At 35.8% G+C, this 23277-nt stretch overlaps 1 pseudogene; it reads left to right on the forward strand.

The window, feature by feature from the left end:
* LOC109061882 overlaps positions 1-23277 on the forward strand; it is a 74917-nt pseudogene that overhangs the window by 1265 nt on the left and 50375 nt on the right.

Genomic DNA, 23277 nt, shown 5'->3' on the forward strand with positions numbered 1-23277 from the left:
CATGTGCTATTTCATTAAACTCATTAAGACTCATAAAAATACCTACATACAGAGAGTCGATGTTCGCAGCTCTTATAGCACGTAGGCTGAACATATCGTAATTGGTTATGCTCATGATTCATATTAAGTCGATACGATATAAACCCAATTTGCTGTTATAAACCTGAGCGCAAAACCTTATGATACTCATCATGAAATCCTGTGATACATATCTTATGATACATTGGCAAAACCTGATGATACTATATAATATATAAATATAATATCTGTATAGAAATAAAGCTTTATACATAGGCTACTTTATTCACAGCAGTGACTCTTTATGAATTGGTAGATTGCCCTTATTAAATAAAAAGGGACTCCTGATACAATGGTGATGGATGTTGAATCTCAGTGAATGTGGCAGGTAAAGGATGTTGCTTTTTACGAACTTCACACAGTCAGATGTGCACTGTATAATTAAACACACTTTATGGTGAAAGCTGCAATTTGTCACAGCATGAACAGAAGGTTGCGCTTTGTTTCTGACTATAAGCAAGATCAATTACATGTCAACAAGTAATTTATGTATATATCACTATTCTCAAAAACAGAAACATGGTAAAGTGCCTTGCATGTCACTATTAAGAAGCTAAAAGGCATCCTTACATTGACAAACTAGGAACTCGTTACTTTCAGTTGTTTGTTTTTTTTAATATTTTTACTTTCATAGATAACACCCAACCCCAACCCTACCCTCAGGGCCGGTTTGTGGGGCCCCTGACAAGATTATTAAAATAGGTTCCACCAATATTGACATAATATAAAAACTAAATAACCACTGACATGACAACTGCACTGAAAAAAAAATGCATTAATAAGCGTCAACGTTAAGTTAAAACCTTATATATATATATATATATATTAGGTGTATTGTATATTTTAGGTGCTATGACTGATGACCATTAATTAAGTGTTTCACTATTTTTTAACCACCTTTTATCAGTGATGTGACAAAAAATATTGAAAGTACAAATAAATCATGAAGAGATTAATGTCATATTAGAATATTGTATAATAACTGTATTGTATAATTGATGGTTACATTTTAAATGTCACCTGAGTGTTTGAAATTCTTTGTCAGCCATGAAGTATCTTTATATAAACATTTATTTAGCGCAGCAAAATTAATGTACATAAAAAGCGTGTACAAAAAGTGGGACAGAACTATGTACAAAAGTGAACAGAAGTTAAATCAGTGAAAAGTAAACTAATAAATTAATAAATATAATGAAACTCTTTATACCTCATATAGAGCCGATTTTTTAACAGACAGATTAGTTTGATTAATGTATTAATTAATAGGCCACATTTTCATTCTGATTTTTTGCATCTTTGCTTTGACAGTCTTTGAATTCATTGCCCATATTATTCCTGACAAAACAGGTTGAGACTTTGCACTATTTCTGCTATTCAAACGCTGCTTTAAACACAGAAAGCATTTCAAATATACACAAATTAATTATTCTAGGGGCCCAATTTGTGCATTTGTAGCATCTAGAGCACTTATAAGGAAAGTCTGTAATATATTTGGATAATAAGATGGTATTCCATAAACTGGCGATGCTATGTGACATGAATGCAGTTTTGAAGATTGCGATACAGTTTATGTTTTGAGGTTTGCTGCGTTTGTTTATGCTGTGCTTATTGTCACTTGCGATTTAACTTATTTATCAGTTATTTTTCATTTGGTAATTGAAAGCTTATTTTATACTTCACACTATTTACAGTTGTTACCGTCATTGTGGTTTAAAAGATGAGGTCCTTGTACGTCTGCTTGTTTGTGCCATATGCTGGTGTGCTGATCACATTTTGTCTATGGAGAACAAAGAATGTTTATTTGGCAGTAACTGTACTAAAACCATAATGTATATCTCCCTGTGGGGCTCTCCAGGCATGTTGGGGCCCCAGGCGAGGGTCTGTATTGCCTGTAGAATGGGCTGGCACTGCTTAACCTAAACCTAAACACTTCTCATCAATTTAAAACACATAACAGGCAGATAAAAGTAGAGTCACTGTTATCTAATGCAAAAACTGACCAGTCTTCTGAAGCCATGAAATATCTTTGCGAGGAACTGAGTGAAACCTAATGTTTTAATTGCAAATCCTGCTACATTAATGCAGCCACATCTCATTCAAAAGATAAATCTGAAATTTAGCATGATGTAATGAGTCATGCGACATGAGAGCCAATGGCGTTTCACAATCAAAGCTGATGCAATACTTATTCAGGCGGCAATTGGACTTTATGGCGAAAGGAGACGATGATCATTAGATTTGAGTCTGTTTCTCAAACAAAGCAATCATTTGGCCTCTGAAGTCTTGGAATATTTGTATTTTTTTTTTTTTTATTGACTGTAGTTGTATGTGTTTTATCGTTTGTTTTATATTGATAAATGTCATAATGACATAATTAAACTCAAATAATAATTTAGATAAATTTCCCATAACCTTTGCATCTTTGTATTGATGCCAAAGTTGTAATTTAAAGCAATTACTAGTTTGTCGATATATTGCTGGCTAGGAATAATCTTTTAGCATCTTTATAATAACACTGAAGGTGCTTGACTGTGCTTCGGGTTTTGATGCCTTGGGAGTGAGAATGGGTTGTGTATACACTACAGTCGTAGGGATTGTGCAGTTGATATCTAAAACATTTTCCAAAATTGCACTAGTATGTTTTTATCTTCAAAGGAGACATACAGAATCTGGTCCAACATCTGAACTGCCATTTAAGGTACCCACAGCTTAAGTATGTTGGACTATGTTAGAAAATTTGCCCCCGGTTTCACAGACAAGGCTTAAGCCTAGTCCTTGTATTGTTACTGTAGGTGGTCACTATTGGTTTTGTAAGTGGTTGCTTAGTAGATCAAGCCTCTATGATATTGTGTTTGCTGTTTATGGCTTTTGCTTTTTTTTTTTTAAATCATCCACCAGAACCAGGGAGCTTTTTTTGTTGACAAAATGTGATTTTGTAAAATATGAACATATTTATATTACATTGACCCAATGTTATTTTCCTTCAGGTCTAACAGAACTGTCACAATATACTTTCCTTTCCTAATACAATATTTTGCTGATCTTAGCTGATTTTGCTGATAGTTGTTTGCATGAAGTGATAGTATATACACCAAACAACCAAACACAAGATATTTTGAAGAATGTTGATAACCATTGACTTCCATAGTGTCAGTGCAGGCGTGTGATGACAGATTCTTCATTTTCGGGTGGACTATCCCTTTAGGGTTGTAAATCAATGTTGAATTATAACTGCATTAAGTACTGATGATGTAAAGTGAATCCACATTGTTTCACTGTCTTTTCAACAGTGAATGAGTTTCAGCTGTGCATGTATATCCCTGTGCATTCAATTACATTATAACCTTTAGTTGTTTGCAATTAGATCAACATATGACTGAATCGCTGATTTCCTGTACATTTTTCATGCAACTGTAGCATGCAACTTGCTGCGCGTAACCTGTGATAATATCCTGTATAATATATTCAAAAATGAACCCCAAATAAGTTAGTGTAAAGCCTGAATGTGATCAAATGAGAGTCCCTGGAAAGAGAGAGAGAGAGAGAGAGAGAGAGAGAGAGAGATTATGGATTATGAGGGAAAGCAGCTGTTACAATTCATCTTCAGTAGATGGAAAGACATTCTTTCAAAGACGGTCAGATTTCCAAACTGTTGCTTTCTGTAGTGCAAGAGTAAAAAGAAAAAAGAAAGAAAGAAAAGCATGGTCACACTTCAGTTTGGGGACCAATTCTCGTTATTAACTAACTATTAACTACAACATTTCCCTCAATACACTCCTAATTTGCTGCTTATTAATAGTTAGTAAGGTAGTTGTTAAGTTTAGGGATGTAGTATATTGTCATGCAGAATATGTGCTTTATTAAACAGCCAATGTGTTAATAATAGGCATGCTAATAAGCAACTAGTTAACAGTGAGAATTGGTCCCTATACTAAAGTGTTACCTACATTATAATAATAATTTATGCCAACAGAACTCATCAAAACAATGTTTGCAATTTAAATGGTTTAATTACATTTATAAATTATAATTTTCAACTTGCAACCATGCATTTAGTTAAGTTGTGGAAACAGGTCGGCTGAATTGCTGTTAAAGTGTACAAATCTCCTGAATTCTAATTGAGGGTTGGACAACTGATATTTAATTTTCCGCATCTTTCAGTTTGGGTTGTGTTTTCATGCATCAAACAAACACCTTTGTTCATTTCTGAAGTGAATTCTTGCCCGTATGGTGATAAGGTTCACTGTTTTGAACCGCCGCCTTGAACTTGAGAACAGAATGATGTGTTCTGTGTGCAATGCCTTATCCTAGATGCAACACACTGTGGTTGAATTAATTTAATTCACTGACTGATTCAATTAATGATTGTAGACACCATTGGAGCACAACCAAATCTAGCACTTCTGTATTCAGAGCATAACTGAAATAAAACAGTACTGCTAACAATCAGCCTCAATGGCTGCAACAGTAACAGTGATGGCCAGAACTTCTGATATTTGACAATTAACACTTTCTCTTTTTTTAAAACAGATTTTGTTAAAATCCTTTATTGGATGATTTCCCCCTGGAATATAGAATCATCTAAGTGAACCATTTTGACTGCTCATGCAGCCCATTTTTAAAGGGCAAAGATCTAGTTGTGGATACTCTGAAGATGAACCACTCAGTTGCGATCAGATACAATACGATTCTCAGTGGGTCACCCAGCATGCCTTGTTACAGAAAATGTTGTCTGGATGAAGTGACTCACTATGTTCCTGCGTTTATTAAAGAGGAAGTGCAACTTCTCAGGAGCCACGGCATGATACTAATGCCCGGCGTATGACTAAGTTGTCACTTTGCTACTCAGCTGCATGCATATTTGTCCACAGAATAACAGTGAGGACACTCTCTTGTCATTGGAGACAAATGTTGTGACCTATATCACCCAGGCTTCACATTTAGCCAAAATGACAATAACAAAAGGTCATGTTGCAGGTCTTACTCAACGCAGGAGGTGAGATCTGGGCACTAGTCAATCACTGAACATGTGGGTGCTTCAGGGGCCAGACACAGAATTCATAAATCACAAAGTGAGTCTGTGTAGCTGTGTATATCAAAGTAACGATAAGGTAATGGTAAAGCTATTTGGGGGGGGGGGGATCATACGCACAGACAAACACACACGTATATACACTGCCATTCAAAAGTTTGGGATCAGAAAGATTTTTAATGTTTTTTAATGGAGTCTCTTGTGCTCATTATGGCTGTATTTATTTGATCAAAAATACAGATAATTTTTTTTTTAATATTGTGAGATATTATTTCAATTTCTAATATTGGTTTTCTGTTTTAATATACTTAAAATGTAATTTATTTCTGTGATGCGGAGCTGAATTTTCAGCATCATTACTCCAGTCTTCAGTGTCACATGATTTTTTCTTAGTTAATTTACTGACCCCAAACTTTTGAACGGCAACAGTCTGAGCTGCAAGTCACGATGAAAGCAACAGCAGATCGTTTCTTCCATATTGTGATGTACATCGAAGTGTGACGAATTATCAGAGAAAAAAAAGGAAAAAATGTAGTTGATTGACGTCACCAAAGAGAAGTCTGTCTTCACAAAATAAAAATAAGTAATGCAACAATTGCATTGGTGAATCATTTTAATTAATATCAATAACATGTATTTTCATTTCACGCCAACTTTAATGAACTACTGTACCATACTGAAAATACTGTGGCACTGTATGCGTATATGAAATATATGTTTATATGATTATAATATCGGGCTACCGTACAACCCTAGTGTGAGGTATTTATCAATAATTCCTCTGAAAGTAAGAAATTGTACAGCTGGTGTGGAATAGGTTCAGGTGTCAACATGCATTGTGTTTTTTATTTATAATCATTCCACAATTATTCTATAATCAGCTTAAGATTAGATTCAATGTTAGATTCTTTTGACCTAACTAAATTTAATTATATATTATTGACTGCTTAAAATGAGTCAATTAGTCATGCTGGCAGATAAATCTAGGAATGTGACTGAAGCCAAATGCCTTATTCAGGACAGAACGGATAATGACTTAAAAATGAATTGCAAAATCAAAAGAATAATAGAAAAAAAATGCAGTCACTCTTTGTTCTCACTGAATAACAGATAAGCTTGATAAAGAACAAAAATTACTGTGGCATAGTGAGTGTGTAAAGTGAATGAGTGTAAACTCTATGAATAAAAATGAGCACAGCACGATCAAACAGTCACAATGCAGCTTCTGATTTGTAGCAAGTGTGTGAAGTTGCTACAACAGCTAGATGCACTGCATGCTGATTTCCTCTAAGTGCTGATTGAAATGTGTAGGCAAAAGTGGCGTTCATTAAATTGAACATATTAGGACATCCTCAGTATTAGTTCTCAGTCATTGGTCAACGGTGGTACAGTACTGTGTCATCAAATCTGATAATCCGATGATAAACCAGCTGGCACAAAAGTATTTTGTGTTATATGTGTGAATTAAACGTCAGTGTGTTGTACATCTGTGTTAACAAACAACAACAACGTCTAACATTGGTTAATGCATTAACTAACATGAACTAATAATGAACAGTATATGTGACCCTGGACCACAAAACCAATCATAATTTGCTGGGGTATATTTGTAGCAATAGCTAAAAATACATTGTATGGGTCAAAATTATTGATTTTTCTTGTATGCCAAAAATCATTAGGATATTAAGTAAAGCTCATGTTCCATGAAGATATTTTGTAAATTTCCTACTGTAAATATATCAAAACTTAATTATTGACTAGCAATATGCATGGCTAAGAACTTCATTTGGACAACTTTAAAGATGATTTTCTCAGTATTTTGATTTTTTTTGCACCCTCAGATTCCAGATTTTCAAATAGTTGTATCTCAACCAATTATTGTCCTCCTAACAAACCATACATCAATGGAGAGATTATTTATTCAGCTTTCAGATGATGTATAAATCTCAATTTCGAAAAATTTACCCTTATGACTGGTTTTGTGGTCCGGGATCACATATTTTTACAGCATTTAATAAACTTTATAAAGTGTTTTTGTTAGTTCACAGTGCATTAACTAATGTTAACAAATACAATTTTTGATTTTAATGTACATTATTAGTAAATGTTGAGCTTAACATTAACTAAGATTAATAGATGCTGTATAGGTATTGTTCATGTTAACAAATATAGTCAACCAATATTAACAAATGAAACCTTATTGTAAAGTGTTACTCAGAAACACATTTAAAATGGATTTTTACATAATTTGAAAATTTTTTTGCCATTGCAACAGATGCAGTTACTGGCCTCACTACACACACTTAATCATTCCTGTTATTTTTGCCTTTACAACTGAAGCACATGTGCAGAGAGTTTGTTGTTGTTACCCAAAGAAGTATTTCTCATTTTTTAATTACGTTTTTAGAAGTCCTCTGAACAAGCGATTGATTCATTTGTACTTTCTTCTTCAAAGGAGGGTTTTTGAGATAATTGCAACAAGGAAAAATGTAAAACTTCAGCATATTCTTGGATACATCAGCAGTCGCAATTAAGTAAATTGCTTAGTAAATTCATGATGTAGTCATGATAAAGTCATGATGTAGTTTAGTTTTAAACCCTCATTCAACATAACAGAAAAAATATAAAAGATGATATTTAATGTGACTCCATTTCACACATCATATCTACTCTATGCAGTTGTTTGTTTACATACTGTAGGTCCTTTAAAATAATTGAGTGTTACTCATGCATGTCTAATATATGTTTTTGCTGAGATCTGCACCTTTAAATGAACACTATTGGAATGAATACATTATCTTTGAATTGCATTATCATTGCAGCCACTGTGCTACCTAATGTGGCTTCAAAATATCTTTACAGCAACAGAAGATGTTGCACTTTGTTTTTTATGTTTCTTCTGTAGTCTTCGTACTCATAAGCATCTTACACAGTATGCAGAACAATGTTTCGAACCCCCCAGCCCCACCCCCACTCCAATACCATTGCTATCTTTTCCAGACATATGGCCTAAAAACTGGCGAGTTTAATTGAACCAAGCATCCAGTTGTACAACATGAATCATTGCGGCTACACAAAAAGACAGTGAACAAATTGATCCGCTTTGGCTTTCAACTACCCCCCCCCCCTATTTCTTCCCCCAGCTCTTCAAAACCAAACAAACACTGGAGTCTGATCTGTTCTTACAGTGTTGTGCATGTGCTTCAGCTGGATTTGGGACTGAAAATTGACAGTGCAAATCTCTTTACTTTATCAACAGTGTTATTACAGTTACTATGACGCCTTTGACCTTCAGGAATAATTCCCACTGATTGGCCCTTCCATTTGTGCGTCTATTACTAGGTACAAACCGTCATGATTGCAATCAGACTTTTTTTCTGAATTCATGCCTTGTAACCTTGCAGTGTGAGCTCTTGATGGGAGAAACCAGTGTGTCAGTTGTAAAGTAATGGTGTTTTCCATAATATGTGGCTTTAATTGCATTTTAGGCTCAACATGGTGTCCCTGTAGGCATGTCCAGTTAAATCTGGGTTCTGTTAGTCTGTGTAGTGGTGTAATAATTGTTTTTAAACAGGTTTCCTGAGAACTCCCTCAATCCTCCATTGGTGAGACAAACAGAAACTCCTGCCTCAAACTCACACCATTGGTTGAGCCAATGTGCAGTGTTGGACTGGCCGGAGCGGTCAAACAAACTGAGCAATGTTTTGAAAGCACCACAAATTCACATAACGTACACTCTTTAGGAAATGAGCCTACCAATGGCTCATTTATAATTGATGCTACACATTAAAGGTGCCATGTGTAAAAATTGAGGTAAAAATATCCAAAAAATGCACCTACACGCATCAAAAGAATGAGAAGAAATAAGGGCGATGATGTCATTAAAAAAATGTCAAGTTATAGTGCTGCAGAGATATCAACCTTAATTAGCATTAGCATTACTAGCCACGGCCCGACAGGTGTCATAATACCAGTTTCGGCCATGGGAGGCGATATGCGGGCAACATAACCACCAGCCAACCTGCAATGCACGAATAACTCGCACGGCTTGTGGGCGTACTTGAAGCTGATGTCAAGCAACCGCGCTCGGAATCACAAATCAAATCCGATAAGAAAAGGAGCCGAAACAGAGTAAACATCGGCACTGCTTTCCATCGCTGGAGACAACTGATGGACTTGAAAGAAATGAGCTTCGACTCCGAACTTGCAACATTTCTTTTGGATTGGTAAGTAAGATGCTGTTAGTATTTCGCTAGAAGTTTGTTTTATATGTTTGCGTATTTTTTTTCGGGAAGTTATAACATAGAAATGTATCGAAGGCTGTTCGATAAACGTGCTAATGTTAGCGATGGCTAACCGTAGCTGCGTTTGATAATTAGCTAGCTATAACTTACCCACAGATCCGATCCGGTTTTCACCTGTTATCTACCAAAGCCCGTCTCTACCAAGCTGATGCTGATGCATAAAATGTAACATTACCTAAGAAGCTTGAAATGTCTTCGATGATAATGAACCCGAGAGAGAGAGAGAGAGAGAGAGGGAGAGCGCCCCGGCCGCGCGCGCACTCACTCACTATATTCAGAGCGGTCAAGTTTTTGAAAGCGTGTGAAAAGAGTCAATTGCGTGTGTCTCACGGTGAATGCTTGAGAGTTGGCAGCTCTGGTTACGTTGGTTGGCGCTAGCTTGGTCAACATCAGCTGTCTGATGTTGACAGAATGCTGTCTGTCAAATTAATTTAATTCAAATAATGTGTATATACAATTCAAAATGTAATATGAACAAAACGAATATGAACATATTCACTGGTAAAGGTGAAGGGGAGTAGCTTGAAGATGTCATGTTTCAAAATCACTTGACATCACCCAACGTTCCTCTGGAGGCAAAACGTCCTTTAGGCTTCGGCTATGGCTCTAGGGTTGTTGTGAAGGTAGGGGCGGAGCATAGAGACTATGCCGTTTCTCGTTTGTTACTCTAGAGTTGACCAATTCACTTTATTGAGGCATACTGCCCCCATCTGGTATGGAATGTGGAGTATGACTTGATTTTTTTGCCAGACATTACACATGGCTCCTTTAAACTGGGATAGGACAGAATATTTCTTGCTATAGCAGCTTCAGGACATGTTATAATTTCTCCTCTTCTGCTAATTACTTGCTCATGCTTTTTTTTTTTTTTTGTCATTGACCAGAGAAGTGAACGACTTTTCATACTGACTGCAAATCTCATGTGTTAGATGGGAGCAAATTAGGGTGTTGTGAGTGACTTCTCAACAGTCTTTGCTCTTCATACATATGTGGATGCTAAAATTTAAATTTACAGTAAATGTAATTTAAAATGACAATCCGTCATTATAATTAGGAAATGTCTTTACTCTTACTAACTATTTACTTGCCAGTGTTTAAAAAAAAAAGTTGCCAGCCGCCGCAGGCATTTTTGATCATTCTTATGAAACCTACATTATTTAAAGTTCTAGGGAACTTGGTTGGCTAGAATAATTGTGGCACAGTGATCATTTCTATTTCAGAATTGACACTGTCACAAAAATTAACCCCACCAGCCTATAAAAAAAAAAATTCAAATAATTTAATAAAATATATATCTTTATAATATGAATGTTAGTTGATAGAGATGGGAACAGTTATATTTTGATATAATTTAGCACAGGCTTTTAAATCTTATGTCACTTGCTTGCAATAATCCATCTACATGATTGGCTGTAGTAATCATAGGTGTGGAATTTAGGGTACGTTTAGACGACAACAACTGTACTTAAAACAGAAAAGTTTTTGAAAAGTTTTGCATATAAATTGTGAAAACGATCCCTATTCACACAGATTCGCAAAATCGACAAGTGCTGAAATATGCATGCTAGGCCAGTAGTTGGCGATGTCACTTTGTAAAAAGAAACACACAGTACCTATACCTATAGACTTTACACGTAATATGCATGTCACCATTTTCACAAATTACCATTTTTATAGTTTACACTGAAGTGATAATGCTATCATTTTCAAAACAAGTTTGCGTTATCAGGTCCCTTAAATTGCAATGCTGTGTAAATGAGCAGACAAAACACATAAAATGTTTTTAGTTGAAAATGGTTTTAAACTTCCCTTATTTGCATAGTTTCAAGTTCATAGCTATAACAGTGTTTTTAAGATTTTTCATATACATTATTTACATAATCCAAAGCAGTTCCAGATTGAACTAGGCATTGTGCTCAACTCATCCAAACTTTCAACCAAGCATTCATGTATACCTCAATAAATGTTAGTATACATTGTTGTGTCACAATCAGATTTCACCAAAAAGTATACAGTTCTGTGAATGGATATGCATCAGGGCAAAGAAAGCACTGTCTATGTTTGGGGGTCACTGCATGTTAATGCTACCATTGTGTGGAAAGGGAGTTTTGAAGGTTGCCATCCTCTCTCCCTTCTACACATTAAAACTAAGAACACAACAAGCAGAATAATAGCTGTGTGCATAAAGCTTACACCCAATAAGGAGTCAACATTCCTCTATGAGAGCTAAATACTTCTTGCTAAGGATAAAAGTAACTGGAAAGAAATATACCTCAATCTTTCTTTCTGGATGATAGAGACAATTAGAGAAATATTTCAAATTTGCAGCCGGTCTCTGGACTGACATACAGCATCTATTGGCAGGAGTTCACGACTCAGAGCTTGTGTTAATAGTTAAGGCCTCAGTTTCACTGGCGTGGCAAGGCAATATGATGGCAGTATTTGACTCAGGAAAATGTTGTTTACTTGACTTCCCTTGACCTTTGCGAGGATTTTCCCCCCACCTTTTCCACTCAAAGAATGTTGGAGTGTGAGTAACTCAATGCCAGTTTTACAGCAAACCAAATAGGTGACACAGCTAGCACAAATATTTCAACGAGAAGCATTTTGCCTGTCAGATTTTTGGACGGAGTCCATGATGTGCTGAGCCGTGAGTAAAGTCACTCATGCATTTCTTTTATGCATTATATATTTTTTTGGGCATCCAGTTTGTCGTAAATAAAGAAAACATATCAAAAATATTTAGGGAAATTATAGTAGACTGATAACTTAGCTGAATGTTTTCTCAGGCACTTTGACTCATTGGTGTGAACCCAAGTCCATTTGATGTCAGTTTGTGTGAAAGAGGTTTTCAGATTTTGGCAATCTGCTTTAAAAGGTGGGTTAGGATATGATTTATTTGTGTTCATCTATAGTTAAAGTGAATATGAGCGAAATCCATTTTGGCATACAGAAGTGAACTGCTTTTATTTTAATCAGTATTCATATTTAAAAAACAATATACATGTTTAAAAAAGTTCAAATTTATCAGTGTAAATGCATTCATGCCACCTCTGAACAGTCTTTGTAAATATACCTAAACACCCCTTAAAGGCCCAAGGGTTTTTATTTATTTATTTTTTTATTTTTTTACGCATATGCGACAATACAGTGTGAGCACATTTGTGCATGTAAGTATAGTCCATTTAAGTTGTAAGCGACTGCAGGCAGTCTACACGTGCTATAGAAAGCTTCATCTTTGTGTACTATTTTTCTCCAGAAGTTATGACCGATAAAAGTGCCTGTACTATTTTAAAGTAAAGTTGCTGCTATCTCATAACCCTCTCACACAAGTGCTTGTCAATGCAGCCATCTGTTGTGTTGTCTTTTCGTCTCTTAGTTTTGTTTTATACTGTAAAACAGGGCCCGGGCAAGTGCTGCCACCTTGTGGATCAACTAATTAGTGCAAAACCAAGTCAATGCATATGTGTGACTTGTTACAAAAATCAGATGGTGTGCAAACTATTCTGATGATGTGACTGTACGCAGACTCTAGTGTACACATTAAAACCGATGTATACTTTGGCCTTAAGATGCAGCTTCTGAAAACAATGTTATGGCCACATTGTTGCCTTAAGAATTTATGTGTAATACATTTTTGTTGAATCAAAAAGTTTATTTTTATTTTTTATTTTTTGTAATGTCTATTCAATGTTTTTCTCATTTAACATTATAATGATAATAATGACTTTTCAGCTTAAATTAATGTGCAATAACTGTCATTTGTGATTAACTTGATTCATTAATTGACACATCATGTAATTAATTAATTAATGATTCACCTGACAGCTCTACTACAAATACTTCAATAATACAGTTGAACTGGCTTCCTGACTCATTATGTAGCTACAGTGGCAAACAGCTGCCATTAGTTTTAACAGTGCTACTCATGTTGATGATGCAAACACACCATGTTTCTTATCCAGAAGTATAATGTGAAAAGAGATCTGTTGGGGCAGGAGGAGAATGGTGCAATTGAGCTCAGTTGCAGGCCATGTAATTGAACCAAGTGTGAAAACGGCATTAAAAAACATACACAGAGCCAAGACACAAGGACCATTATCTCAGAAAATAGGAGGCAGCTGAATTTTGCTATGCTTTTGCATAGACCTGCTATTAAAAGAAATCTGGCTTTTTTTCTGTCTGGTTGAGATGATGTGTGCCATATGTGGGCAGATGACATGTTTCAAAGGGATATGTACAGAAGGATTGTGTGAAGAGGATAGTCATTTTAGATACTAGGGAAACATGTCAAGATGCGTTGATAAACCTTAGAGAATTCTAGCCATCACTTTGCTTCTTGGTGTACTATCCCAAACATTTTATTTGTCAGTTTTTCCATCTGAAACCTGAATTTATGATATTGTAATTGCATTTTATCAGATGCTTAACTGTATACACACACACACACACACACACACCACACACCATACTGTATACACACACACACACACACACACACACACATATTACTCTTTGGTTGCTGTTCCAGCTGAGCTTGAGTTGTGGAAAATAATGGTATTTTAATACAATTACAAATGTTATATAGTCTTTCTCCGGTGTAGTTTCTGTTTTTAGATTTGGGAAAATTAACTGGCCATAAATATATATTTTTACTGGCCATATGTGCATTATTTAAAAATAAAATAAAAATACAGCTGGAGAAACACAAAACTGGAGAAACACATCAAATTTGAATTATTGATTATTCATAATAAATTATACAATTAAACAAATCAGTAAAGAATATTTCGATAATACTGTTGAAGTAAATTATAAAGTATTTTCATAATAATAATTAATTTATATTATTATATTAATTATTATTATTAGCAATGGTATAATATTTTTTTATCACAACAGTACAATTTCCAATACAATTATTTACAGTTTTTTTTTCTTTGGGTTCAAACATTAAACAACATTTAAAAGCTTTTATTCTGGCAGAAAGCGCAGGGAAACTTTCTCTTTTGAAATTCTTCATTCAGTTGACAAACATTTATAAAGCATTCCCATTCCAACTTGCGAAGATGTTTGGTGCATGTTATATGTTATATAAGCGACTCAAACTCGCAGTGCTTTCAGAGATGAAGTGTGAAAAAATCACAGCGCAGTGCAACAGATTACATATTTATATAATTACAACTCAGTCTTTACATTCTGATAATCACGCTAAACCAAATCATGTTCTAAGTCAAAAGTTAGCAGCCAACTGGTGACGAGTGACACTGTTCCTTTACTCACCAACACTGATTTTTACTCACATTTGGTTTGGCTCTTGGCAAGTGTTAATTTTAGACCCTGGGCATAATAGTGCAATTCAAATCGAACAACTTAGAAAGCATAAACAGCACACAGCCACATGAATGAGATTTACTTTAGAAAAGTCAGTATTATATGTGTCAGTAATGCTAAACAGCGGGTTAATCTCTTGGTGCCCATCTTTCTTGTTCACAGCCACAAGCTGCTAAAACACTGTAGTTAGAATGTAGTTATCTCTACACCAACCATCCATTCAGTAGACCATGCAGATGATAGCTGCATGGTAGACAGAATGGCATACTTTGACTCAATCCCCTGTGAATGTTGTCTTCTTTCCTGAGTTTGCCTATCAATGTCCTGGCCCTGAATTCCAGGGCAGCTCTGCATTCCACAACTCCCAGGTTGACAGAGTAGTGTTACCATGTGAAAATTCTTTTTGCTTCTCCACTCTAGTGGCAAGAAGCATACGAGTCAAAGATTACCTATCAGGCATCCTGGATCTGAGGTGCTGGAGGTATACAGCCTCTTCAACAGACGGCACCAAACTCTTGGCAGAGCTGGCTGTGAAGGGGGTGCCGAAGGGCTTGGGTGGGGATTCTTAAAAAGACCTTTATTAGTTTCATTGCAAACCTCAGGGGCTTATGGGAGTTTGTAATATGCAGTTCATTGCTCTAGATTTTTCCAGCCGGGAGATTCAATACTGCTTGGGAGAAATACTAAGTGATTCAATGTTCAAATAGCAGCAAGGCCTTGATGCAAAACCCTGGGGCAGCATGCTATATAATGCTCTGGCTTGACACCAGCACAGATTACCTCTCAAGTTATTTGGTTCTTTCAAGCTTTTGTGCTTGTGGAAAGTGGCAAGTTTTGTGATGTAGGAGGCCTATTATTTCCCTGGGAAGGTAGACCTGTAATGCAGGTTGATAGCACACCTATTCTTTCTCTGGGAGATCATAAAGAATTATTATCGTAGCCCAATGTGTTCTGGGTTTGCGCTGCTCTCTGAGAGTGAAGGTTTGTGATTTAGGTAAGTGTGAGTGCGAGCTCTGCTGACGATGTAGCAAAACACTGGGCTTCATTTATCCAGTGCCCCGCGCCCTTGTGACTGCGGGTAATATATGCAGAGACCATGTGCTGTAAATGCTGCACTATCAGTGTCACAACCTGCATTCCTCCTCACGGCTTCTCCACTGAGACACACACAGTCTGCTTTTCCTCATGCCTTCAAACAAAGACAAACAAAGTAAGAGATCCCTCTTATTTTTCAACCATTTGGCTCCATCTTAGTTTGTAGCAACCACTTTTTTGTTGTCCAATCAATTCCCAATGGACATACCGGAGTCCAACCCAAGATTTTCTCTCACTCTGAAACATGCTATATTATGAAAGCAATGTATTTTAATGTTGCTCTGAGGGCAGGTCCAGTTTTTTTTTTTCAGAAAATGTCAGAGACACATATACAAGTTACTACAAAAAAAAAAAAAAAAAAAAAAAAAAAAAAAAAAAAAAATATATATCTATATATATATATATATCTATAATCTATATATATCTATATATATATATATTCATTTATTTAATTTATTCAATTATTAAATTATTATAAAAAAAAAAAAAAACTTTATGGAATACTTTTCCACCAGGGATTTTTTGATGAATAAAAAGTAAAAAAGAACAGCATTTATTTTAAAATAGAAATCTTTTGTTTACAATATACAATACCATTCAAAAGTTTGGGAGTAGTAATTTGTTAAAAGGGGTCATATGATGCTGCTAAAAAGAACATTAAATTTGTGTATTTGGTGTAATTAAATATATGTATGTGGTTTTAAGGTTTAAAAAAACACATACTGTACATTATTGTTTTTTCTCTCTATGCCCGCGCCTTCTGAAAACGCGTCGCTTTTCACAACGCTCCACTCTCTGAAAAGCAAGGTGTGCTGTGATTGTCCAGCTGTCCAGCGCGTTGTGATTGGCCGGATGCCTCAAGCGTGTGTCGGAAATGTTACGCCTCTTAACACATATTGTGATGCCTTGTCCGGCCGGAGCGATGAGACAAAAACATAAAACCCATTATAAAAGTGATATAAACATGATTTCTAGTCATGTTTCGTTTGGAAAGGCAAAAACTAACAAAGTAGTTCGCTTTGGTCAAAACGAAACAGGCGTTCCACCACACCACGGTTCATAGAGTGAGCCGCGGCGGCCGCTTGATTGAGCAGAGGCGGGCGGCTTGAGAACGGTGCGGCAGGCGAGGATTCTAACGAAGGAGTGTACTTTGTTCTTTCGCAGCAACCACATGTGTGATGACCCCGGGCTGGACTCCACTTTGTCGCAACGGTGAAAGCAGGATCTCTGCGATTCCACATGCAAAAAAAAAAAAAGGGGTGTGGGATGTATTTCCCTCAGTGACCAGCACGGATCAGCCTTTTTTTCTCCTAGGGCATGACAAAAGCAGATATCGTCCTCTATTTTGAAGGCCAAACAAAGTATGTTTACTTTCACAGTGAAACACACACGCGGTCTATACGACATGGCGGCAGAGGACAACAATAACTAACAACCAAGAAGTAAAAGGTATGCCCTTCTGTTCTTCTGTGTGATTAACATCTGGGCGGCATTACTGCAAATCTTCCCACGTACTGATGTAGAGATGTGGGAGGGGTGTGTTAGAACGAGCCGTTTCAGCGGGGTGGGCGTTGGACTATGTCTCAACTTTTATTAAAGAATATCGCCTGTCTGAATTTGGAAGGGACTTAGTTTTTCCAACTTCACAGATCTTCTTTATTTCACCAAGAGGACTTGTAACCCTCTTTATTCACCAAGAGAAAGGAAAAATTTTTGAAATCGCATCATTGGCACCCCTTTAAAGGAAATCACATTGTGTTAATTGGTAAAAAGTAATAAAGACTAATATACCGTTAGCAAAAAGATTTCTACTTTTGCATAAATACATTTTATATTTTACCTTACAGTATATTAAAAACAAAAAAACAAATGTTTATTTAAATTGTAATAATCTATTTCCACATTTTTACTGTTTTTTTTTGTATTTTTTATTTTAAAAAATGCAGCAGCCTTGATGAGCATAAGCAACTTCAAAAAACATTACCAATTTTAACCTGAATCCCAACAATTTGAATGCCAACGTGTGTTCCATGAAATCGTGAGCTGGAACCAGACTAATTCCAATTTCACATTCCCACACACCCACACACACACACACACCACACACACACACGTGTGTGTGTATCCTCTACAAACATAACAAAATCGTTAAGATTATCTACAAATATCTCAGTGTGAAGTAGTACTGTGTGAGTACTTTGTGACAGACGGAATTTAAGGTGCAATTTCAGAGAAACCTAACAACAGCTAATCGAGGCAAACAGCTTCATCTTTTCCGCTTTACACAATTTGTCAAAAATAACATTTGTGTGGCTTTATGATTCATCACTGCGTGACTAGGATTTTCAAAGGCTAGTTTTTGACCATCCCTTCCAACAGCATTGCAGTGTTACGGGATGGGACATGGTCTGTAATGTTTGGACAGGGACACCTTCATTAGCTTAAGGTGCCATTAAACAATAAGCACCTGAATGAGTGAAATTACTTGAAAACAAAATTTTTTTGAAACAGGTTTAATTTTGCATTCTCCATGATGCAGCATTTATAGAACTTTGAACGCTGAAGCTTTAAAAATTCCTACTACATCATTGTCATAGAGCTCACCCATTTGGTAATTTGCTTGAGAAATAATATATTGCTAGGCGGATAAGTTGTAATACTGGGTAATGGGCATAGCAAAAATGACTTCAGAAATTCTGGCAAATGACCAAGCTAGTAGGCAGTAGTCAAGAAGGGGAGCTCATGCTTAACAAAGGGGAATCAAAGGTGGCCAGGGGAGTATTTTTATTTTTTTCAGGAAATGTTTTCAGCCAATGTCCCCTCTGTAAATGAGTACAGAAAAAACTAAATTATTGGCTGGATGTCTGAGAAACTACAGAAATGTTTGACCTTGCCATCCATCTCCTTGTTTTCTTCTGACCTCTGCCAGTTCACAGCAGGCTGCACCTTTGGACAGAGTGTTGCAGCACTTGTAAAAAGACCAGCTGAAAACTGAGTCAGCTTGGCACTGTGTTTCTTAAAGCACAGTTCACCCGGAAAATAAAAATCCTGTCATCATGTACTCGCCCTCCACTTGTTCCAAGCCTGTAAGAGTATCTATCCTCTGTTGAACACAAAAAAGAATGTGGACAACCTAACAGTTGCTGGTAGCCATAGGATTTTTTTTTTCAAACTATGGAAGTAAAAATATTTATTTGTGTTGAACATAAGAGAAACTTCAAGGTGATACATAATGACAGAACTTTCATTTTTGGGTGAGTTATTAACCAATTAGGTTGTTGTTTTGTTTTAAGCGCACTTTATCGACTCATAACTGAAACATAACTGAACAATTATTGGAGTTTACGTTTTTTCTTTATTTACCCCCAAAAAATGGAATGTAAAATGTGACAACGTGCCCCATAGGTGGAGCACTTTGTAACATGACCATATGACAGCATACAATGTTTTCCTTACTTTATGTTTTGCTTAAAATAACTATTTCTAGGTTGCAAATATTATGAAACTTGTTCTTAAGAATGACGTAGATGAAGTTAATCTTTCTGAATAGATGTTGAAGGTACCGCATATATGCAAAACTGGAAATCTAACGTTCTTATATTTTCATATAATTTGAACTAATAAAATTAGTTATGTTACTTATGGGCCAATTAAGGGAGCACCATCTCAATGTGTTTGCCAGGGGCCATATTTAAAAGAGAATCTATCCATCTTAAAAAAAAAAAAAAAATGGATTTGAGTGAAAAATTCGAAGTGAGCTTTAAATGAGATTGTAATTACACCTTTTAAAATTAGAATTAGAATAGATTGCTTAAAATCTTAGCTTTAAGTTATAACCTTTTTTAACTTTTTCATGATTTGCACACAGAGCTATCCGTCCCATTTAGACTACACAGTGAACAGGATAATGTCTACCATAGACTAGCTGTGGCAAAGATACCTAGCCCTTTTTATTGATTTTTCTCCCCTTGACCCCCCAGAGCTTTGACCAATAAAAGGCGGCCCAAAGGGGGCCAAAAAAGAACGCTGGGTACACTTCAGGGTCCAATTGTCAAAACGAAAATTTTTCCAGATTTTAAGGATTAAAACCCACATGCAAGCAAAAAATTTAAAAAATTACTGCCCTCTCTTTGATGTAAAGGGAATTTTTGAAAACCAACACAACGGGAAAGTTGGGGAGGTTAAAAATGCAATATAACCAAACCCCCAAATTTTTTATATCTGAAAAAAAAAAAACTTACAAAATAAAATTCTATGTTAACTTTCTATGTACAGAGAAAATTATTGCGGTTTAAATAAAACAATTTAAGTGGTTTTTTTTCAGTCACAAAAATATTGCATTCCCTTAAAATTTATAAAAATGTGCAACATAATACGTGTTTGTGTTTCCCCAAAAAATTTGTTTCCCAAAATGTCAACTAAATAGTATATTTCGTGTAGCCCCCGAGCCCGTAACTTTGCGATGACGGTTCCAATGTGCACCTCTTTATTGGTTCTTCTTGAACTCTTCGCATTTGGTTTTCCATTGTTTCTGTTCTCACTTTCTGTGAGTATTTCCAGTATTATAAGTTCTTTTCTTGTTTAGTTCTCTTAGAATATTAATAGCAAGTGTTGCAGTTCCTCTTGGGTCCGATGTAGTCTTGACTTTTTATTTATTTATTTTTTTAGATAAGCATTTGCGCTGTGGTTTTGCTGAGGATTCCTGTGTTTCAGAGTTTTGTTTTTGTTAATAAAGCACTACTTGCAATTAGATACTCTCCTCACTGTACCACTTTGTGACAAAATGGTACAATAGTTTGTAAATTATAAGTCTGCATTCTATGCTTTTTTTATTTCTTCTGTGAAACATGAGTAGATGTTTTGCATAATGTCTGAGATGCGGGTTCTACTGTATATTACACTGAAAGTGATTTATACTACCAAAACTCCAAATGGAATAACAGTACCATGAAGTATTCAGTGTGATTGATATCTTTTTAAAGGCAGACAAGTGAACCATAATTTAATTCTCTATTACTGTATCAATAAAATAAATGGATTCAATAATCGATCAATAAATAAACTTGAAGTTAGGTGATCTAATAGCAATTTTGAATTTATTCCTGAACTTACAGCATGTTACAGTCTTTGCACAAATAGACACATTACATAGCACTGCGTGTAAATGTATCCAGTCTTAAAATAGGTCATCATAAGTTTTTGTCCTTTTTTGCAGCTTGGCAGTGTAGCTCACTATCCCTTTAAACCAAGTTCCGTGTGTTTTGGAAAAGAGCAAAACTTTCTGCCTAACACCTCCTTTTGTGGTCATAGAAGAATGAAAATAATACAGAACTGAGAGCAAGACGTCAACATTTTCTTTCTTTTAAGGGTCAGTCAAGGGGATATAGTTCTTTATAGGAGGACACAGGACTTATGTCCACACACTGTTGATCTGGAGTTTTGCTTTGACTTTATCTGTCATAATTGTACCGCGTTCTTTTGAAAGTGACATCTTTGTGAGGAGTCCTTCATGCATCACTACATTATTGCAAGTGGCAGAGAACCTTTTTTTTTTTTGCCAATGGCATTGAACCTAATATGACCGCTTATGCACTTCATGTAGACTTTTCTATAGAGGGTCTGCACAGTACTGCATTTTTTTCTACCCCACTCCCACATAATTTTTTCCTTTGGTCTGTCTATTCACATCTTATAATGAACATCTTCCCGATCTTCATACTTCCTGTTCTGCAGCCTGTACTTTTGGTAAATTCGTATTTTTATGACAGGTTAGAATTGATTTGTTGGTTTGTTTTTCAGCTAAACAATGTTTTGATTACAAATAAATTTTTTAACCATGATTAACCATAATAAAACCTGCATGTATGTATTACATGAATGTGATGTATGTCAAACACTACTGTCTTATGTATGAAGTGTAGTGAATAGGAGATTGTTCACAGCATTCACACATACATATATGTGAACAAATATGTATATACTGTACATGCATGTGAGCAGTATATTTTTAAACAGAAATCCAAGGGGAGATTTAAAAAAAAAAAAAAAAATTATCATTTCATGCATTCCACATGCCGTCTTCTGTTGAAATTAAAAATATGGACATTATAGTGGCAGATTGTGCATCAATGAAACCAATTGAATAAAACCAGAGCAGTCCGGTGGAAACATCCATTGTCCCAGATGGCAACACACCTGGACGGATCTAGTCCATCCCTCTGTTATGTTGTCAGTGATGATTTGTTGATGCAGTTGTCATGCTGTTGTTTGCTATGACCATATCTACCATGTGCTGATCCTGCTCTGCTGTGAACAACTGTTTTCTTCCTCCAGCGAAAGTATCATCTTGCAATTCTGCAAAAAACATGATGAATGGTTAGGGTGCAGTTGTCCAGTCCTAGAAAGCCCAACCTGAAGCATTATTCATAATGCTCAAACTCTAAATTTCTAAGTGAACAAATTATCATTTTTGCACATGAAACAAAAACTGTAAGTTATGAGTGATGTATATTATAGAGAACTGAGTTTGTTTTGCAATTTCAAAACTACAAGTTTAAAGCAAACAAGATAACTTTCTTGCATTTTTGCAGACTTCGTCTGAAGGTTAGGTACATGAGCAAATGGTTTCACTGAGTGGACCTCAAGTACCACTATTGTTGTGTAAGGAATTTTCAGTTCAGAACATAAAATAATACGTCTCATGACTCTTTGGCTGATTGTTTCTTTCCATTGTTCTGGGAAAGCTTGAACACAAATGGCCAATGACCACAGTAGAGTCAACTCAGCAGCAAATATCTGCTTCATTACTGGCAAAAACTGAAGGCCACAAATATTGTGTACATAGTTTGCTTCTCAGAAATGATGACAAACAAAACATCTTGGAACCTAACTGTGTTTGCCCGTAGTGGTGATGCAAAAGCTTGACCACTGCTTGGTTTGGTGTGGCTAACGTGAACAGTGCTGCCATGTTCTGATACAAAGAGCTATAGCCAAAAACCATCTCCGCTGCACAGAGATGGTTACTGACACTGGGAAATGTACTGTAATGTGCAGCACCTCCAGCATTAAAATATTATTATTTCCAGATCCTGGAATTATGCATTTTTATTTAGAATTTGATGCTCTGATGCTTAAACATTCAAACTATCCTACTCCCACAAAGGTGGTATAGTATGCATGATTTCTACCCAAATACAATAGGTGCAGCTTGTTCAAGAGAGGTGAGCTGGTAAGCTGAAAGAGGGACATGGAAATCTATAAACTAGAATATTTTTGTTGTATGTTGGAGGTGCACTTTTTATTAGAGTCAGCAAGCAACCATCAGAATGTATTATGCCAGGGCAACTTTTACATGGGCAAGTACCCTCACATCTTCTTCAAAAACATTTTACTGCTATATAACCATAATGTTTTTTTTATTTTTTATTTTTATTT

This window comes from Cyprinus carpio, chromosome B5, assembly GCF_018340385.1.
Source record: "Cyprinus carpio isolate SPL01 chromosome B5, ASM1834038v1, whole genome shotgun sequence".
Taxonomy (NCBI): Eukaryota; Metazoa; Chordata; class Actinopteri; order Cypriniformes; family Cyprinidae; genus Cyprinus; species Cyprinus carpio.